This window comes from Uranotaenia lowii, chromosome 3 (genome assembly GCF_029784155.1).
Source record: "Uranotaenia lowii strain MFRU-FL chromosome 3, ASM2978415v1, whole genome shotgun sequence".
NCBI lineage: Eukaryota > Metazoa > Arthropoda > Insecta > Diptera > Culicidae > Uranotaenia > Uranotaenia lowii.
Genome location: NC_073693.1, coordinates 292,362,962 through 292,368,688, shown reverse-complemented (window position 1 = coordinate 292,368,688; position 5,727 = coordinate 292,362,962). Strand labels below are relative to the sequence as shown.

The 5,727-nt window shown below is 35.0% G+C and overlaps 1 long non-coding RNA gene across 2 annotated transcripts; it reads left to right on the top strand.

The window, feature by feature from the left end:
- The first annotated feature begins 373 nt into the window (after positions 1 to 373).
- On the top strand, positions 374 to 1,230 carry LOC129750560 (uncharacterized). Of its 2 annotated transcripts, XR_008738411.1 has the most exons (4): positions 374 to 484; positions 559 to 691; positions 804 to 1,013; positions 1,073 to 1,230. It is a non-coding gene; the product is annotated as an uncharacterized LOC129750560 (long non-coding RNA). The 2 variants fall into 2 exon arrangements; XR_008738410.1 differs by having other exon boundaries at positions 804 to 1,230.
- The last annotated feature ends 4,497 nt before the right edge of the window (positions 1,231 to 5,727 follow it).

The window sequence follows — 5,727 nt, the reverse complement described above, 5'->3', positions numbered from 1 at the left end:
AACCCAGTTTGGCAGAAGAAGAGAAACGTCAAAACATCAGTTTTGTTTTGTTCTGCCGTTGTCTTGTTTTGGTTCGGTTTGTGAATTTGGTCGGTATTTTGTCGATTGTGTTTCGTTTAAACTTTGGTGATGTAGACGGAAGGTTGCTGCTCCGATTACGGCAACGGTGGCTGCTAGAACGCAGCTGCGTGCAAGTTCCAGACAAAGATGAACCATGTTGCGCATTTCCTCCTCCGATGGCTTTATCGATTCAACTGCCTCGAACCAGTGATGATGCTTCTGGAGACAAAAATAGGCAAGCGGATGCGCCTTGTTATGACCAAAGTGTTGATTCACGAAGGAAACCGACTAACTGAGCCACATTCCTTCCCCAGCAATGAGTGGTGCAGAGGAGACACGATTACTCCCTGTTCCGGAACCACCGACTGAGCCTGCTGCATGCGATGATCATTACCAAGGAGCAGAAAAATTGTATATTTTTAAGGTAAGTACTAACTTGTAAATTTTCGCAATTGGTAGAATAACTTTCTCTAACTGAGAGTTAGCCTTCATTTTTAGATCCGGACATTTCCTGTAGGCATGTGATAGACTGTGCCAAGAGAAAACTGCCATCAAACGCTGGCTTCCGAGTCGATCGGATCCGTCGCCAGAGAGTAATGCCTGTGGCCCCATTCGATTTCGATGTTATGAGGTAAGTTGGTAGCATCTGCCACGGTTTCAAAATTGAATTAGTTTAAATGTATGTTCTCCTTTCCTATGTTTCACAATGAATAATGCTTGTTTTTTTTTGCATATCTCAACAGCTACAAGAATCGGTGCCTCACTGAACTAGAAGGGTTTGGTAGGAATAGAAAGCCATTCTCCGAGCGACTAGTGGATCAAACAACAGAACGTTTAAGAAATGAGCGGTTCGGCTTAATCGTGAAGATTTTTAAGTTAAAAGGAACAACCGAAATCACAACATCGACGAACCTGGAACCGAATTACTCAACGACAACCTTAAACTTGGTTCGGTAATGAACTTGGTTCTCTGTGTATTCTGCATAGTTATTCTTATCCTTATTTTGCACAGCGCTTTCCAGTCTACAAGAAACTGACAAATAATATTTTGTCTCATAAGATGAGCGGTTTTGCCGGGAAGAAGGCATTGAAACGAGCTTGAGCTAAAACCTGTCTGAACAAGTGAAATGGCTATGACTTATTATTTTAAGCTGGGCTGGAGGCCCATTCACACACACACACACACACACACACAGATTGGCTCTTAAAACTGTCTATAAATTTCATGTTATTGTTAATAATAAATTTGTACAGCTCAGATAAACTTTTTTGTAAATATTCAGTATCTGGCTTTTTGAATTTGGAATAGTTAGAAATAAGAAGATGATTTTTAGGCAAATCTGACCAATGTATCATAACCAAAACTACAAAATAGGGGATAAAAACTATATCCAATGAACTATTCGGTAAAAGCTTTGAAAAAGATACAAAAAAATTGTATAATGCATTCACAAAACAAGAAACATTGGGTAAATGTTATCTGAGTTGCATAAGTAAAGGCGATTATAGTATTGCATTCTTCCTCAGTTTCCATGTTTAATTCTACTACATCGATCATCTCTCATCACTTGTATAACGTCTAAATGTGCATTTCAAAAGCCTATATAGGAAGAATATCACGAAGTGGCATTTTAATTTTATTTGTTTCCAAAATTGGACTTACCCTCACATTTTTACCTCGTCTACTTGTAAAGGATTTATTCTTAAATATAGCAAGGTAATCTGCTTTCAAACTAAACTTTGATGCATTATTGAGAATTATTCATACATTAAATTCAAATACCTATCAAACACGTAGTTAATTCATATTTTCTTTCGATAATTTATTTAATAAATTATGAGAATGTGAAATTAAATGTTTTACTGATTCTCAGTTTATGTTTTTTTCCACATATTCGAATAAGAAATAAAATATGCAGCTGAATTAATATGCATAGAGAATCGCCTTTAATTATGCAACAAAATTAGTAGATATAATAATATTCATGTTTCAGATAGGTAACGCAAATTAAAACGCCAAAATATACCTTTTAGCTTTTTAATTTTCATTATTTTTTAGAACCTTAATCTACTTCTTTTTCGTTGCATAATTAAAGGCGATTTTCATCATATGTCCTGGACAGACTTTTATGGAAAAATAAAACCATCGGTATCGCCTGAATAAAGGTGATACAATAACTAAATTTGTGTGTCGTTTTCAATTACAAGATGGCACAATGGTGCCAAATTTTGGTTTCAATGAAAGCTTGATGATGCCTCGTTTGGCAGCGTTTTAATACAGGATTTGATATCACAACGATGCCAAATTTTGGCAGTAAAGTATACCTCAAAGTGGCATCATTATGCCCTCAAAACCTGTTTTTAAACGTTGGCTAAACAAGGTATCATTAAGGTTTCAGTGAAACCTACACTTGACATGATTGAGGTATCCATATATGAAAAGTGAGACCCAAATTTTGGCATTGTACCACCTTTATTCGGGCAAAATGATACCTCATTTTACTTTCAAGGCATGATAGCAAAATAAGGTATAATTTTGCCATAAAAGTCTGCTCGGGAAAGCGTTTACAGCACCTGTATTGGGCCTTTCTTTATGCAATTTAAGCAAAAATCCTTAATATTTTCAAGAATCCAGAGGTGTCCTGAAAAATCCTGATTTTTAGCTTCGCGATGTCCTGATTTTTGAAGAAACCACCTGGCACCCCTGCATATAACCGAATTTTGTGATTTATTGGAAGTTCATTCTTGTTCACCCTACTAGCACTGACCATACTGACTGGACACTCGATTTCGTTTTCTGGATAATTTTTCCAACAGTACGCAATATCGATTCCAGAGTACGCATCGATCGATTTGAAGAAATGCTATACCCGAGCAGACTTTGATGCCTGAATCGATAGCAAACATAAGCCAAAATAAGCTATCAATACCAAAATGATAGCATAATTTAGTGTCGTATTTTTCCCGATGCCATAATTAGGTTTCATTTAAGTATCCTTATGTTGAAATTTGATGGCAAACCAATACCAAAGTCAAGTATCAATAGCAAAATGATAGCACGATAAGGTGCTGATTTTACTGGGACAGCTGAATAAGGTATTTTTGAGGTTTCATTTTTTTTAGAGATAAGAAAAGTGAACATGATTTGATAATCAATTGTTTGCACTAAAAATTCAGGTTTTTAAATTTGGAAAAAATCAAATTGAATTGAAGTCAAACAACGATTACAGTCGCTTCCCCAGCAATTGTACGCGCATTATCTAGTATCTTCTTTTCTCAATCATAGCAAAACTAGGCATCATTTAGATATCGTTACTATTTATCCTTAAGTTTCATTTCGGCGTCTACCGAACAAACTCTAACAGCAAAAAATGATCTAACAGGGGTTATCAACTATAATGAAATATTTTTTTTTTCAAATTTTAAAATTAAATACCCAACTTAGACCAAAACGAGGTGTTAAGAGTGTAAAGAAAACAAAATATATGGTCTGAAATATTTGATTTAGTAAAAAAACACCTTTCGGACAGCTTTTTTTTGGCGAAACTTGACAAAAATATACAAAATCTTGCTAAATGTCCAAAAACTTTGGGTTGCCAAAATTGTTCGAGGTTTTTTTGGTTCCAGTTTTGTGCTTGTTTTTTTTTTAATCATTGTTTAAGTCATTATTGTAAGTTTTTGATAATATAAAGCCATTTCATTTATGTTATATTCACATTTAGTTTTCATTTGTTTTTTTTTAAGTTTCTCATTTTGTCATATTTAATAAAATTTAAATCTTCAAAGCATCATGAAATTATCGAACCAAAAGATTATTGCTATAAAAGAGATAAAAGGATATTTTTGTTTTTGAGTTATTTTAAATCATTTAATTTTATATTAAGCGAAAGTCAAATTAAGAAAAGTTATTGTTTGCCTTGCATTGTATCCAATTTAAGTGTTTTTGGAAAAGGATATTGCGTTATTCGAATCACTTTTTTAAATAGGTCTGTAGCCTGAAATAAAGATAAAAAGTAAAGCAGAAAATCAAACAAAACACTGTTTCAACAAGTTTATCTGTATTTATGTGCTTTAATTATTATTGTTATCATACTAAATGTAAAAAACAATAAATGAGTTATAAACCAAAAAAGATGACTGGAAGAGGTGATTTTTTGTTTCTGGTTAAAACACTAACAAGAACTTTTCTTCATGCACAAAAACTTATGTACATATAGCTATAGTCACTGGACCAGCCGACGTAATTGTAGGAAATGATAAATGATGGAATAATTAAAAGATTGGCGTCACTGGCAATAACCTAAGAGCATCTTTATCAGTTAGCATATCTTTCGGTATTGAGAGCAAATAAAGTGTGTAGAGTTTGGAAAGAAGAGAGTGCGTCGCGCGTAGAGTGGAAAAGAAAACTCAGTTAACAAACTAATTTCGCGAAGGAAGGATCGGTAAAGGAGAAGGCGTGCAGATTAGGAATGAAAAAACGCGTGGAATTTCGGTCAGTTTCGACAATGGCTCGGTCGGTTCGATACGATGTAGAATTTGTGTTGGATATCGGTAAAAAAACTCGGTCAGAAAAAAGTGACATTTTTGTTATGCAGGGATGAAAAGTGAAGCGGAGACTTTGGTATCAATAAGATGGCGGCCTACGAACAAATTGTTGTAAGTGAATGATGGAGCGAGCATGGTGTACAGTTGTGAAAGGTGCAAACTCCTGCGAGGAGCAGCACGTTGGAATAAGACACAAACCCCTGAGTGGGGCAGTGCCATTAAATCTAGAATAAAAGACGGAAAGAAGTACAAACTCCTGAGAGGAGCAGTACTGTTAATTGGCAAACTCCTGTGAGGAGCAGCACGTTTGGTAACGGCACAAACCCCTGAGAGGGGCAGTGTCACTGAATTCTTTTCAAAAAGAGTACAAACTCCTGAGAGGAGCAGTACTAGGTATTGAATTTAGAATATTTATTTGGTGCAAACCCCTGCGTGGGGCAGCCCTTTGGAGTCGGAAGAATATACAAACCTCTGAGAGAGGCAGTATTATTCAAGTCGCATTGATGAAATATGAAGTACAAACCCCTGAGAGGGGCAGTGCTTGGTTCTGAATTTCAATAATAAAATGCAAACCCCTGAGAGGGGCAGCATGATGGATAAAAGTTGGTGATGTGGATCAAATTCACGCTGGAAAAAGTTTTAAACTAAATCTAAACGGTTAGATAATTGTTGAAAATTGGAAAAGAAATTAGTTCATTGATACTGGTATTGAAGAGTAAAAAATTGAAGCTCTAAAAAGGCAAAAAAAACTCATTCTTGATTAGATTAGAAAGGAACTACGAGACGAGACTATCAGGTGGGAATCCTAAATGAGAGAGGAGGAAGAATTAAATAAGAACTTATAGACTTTAACTTGAAGAGTGAATCTGAGGACTTCTTAACTAGTTTGAGTTTTGAAATAATGAAGAAAGATTAGTTAGACATATAAATTTAGGACAGAAATCCGATAAAGAAATCCAAATATTTTTGATAGGGTGACTCAGAGTGTTGAATTTGTTTATCTTGAATTTTTTGGGGAAATATCAGTTTGATGCCGTTTGGGAACTGAATTTGATATAATCAATAAGGTTTGAAGTGCTGCGGTGAAAATTTGTTCAAAACATAATATCGATAAAACTGAAT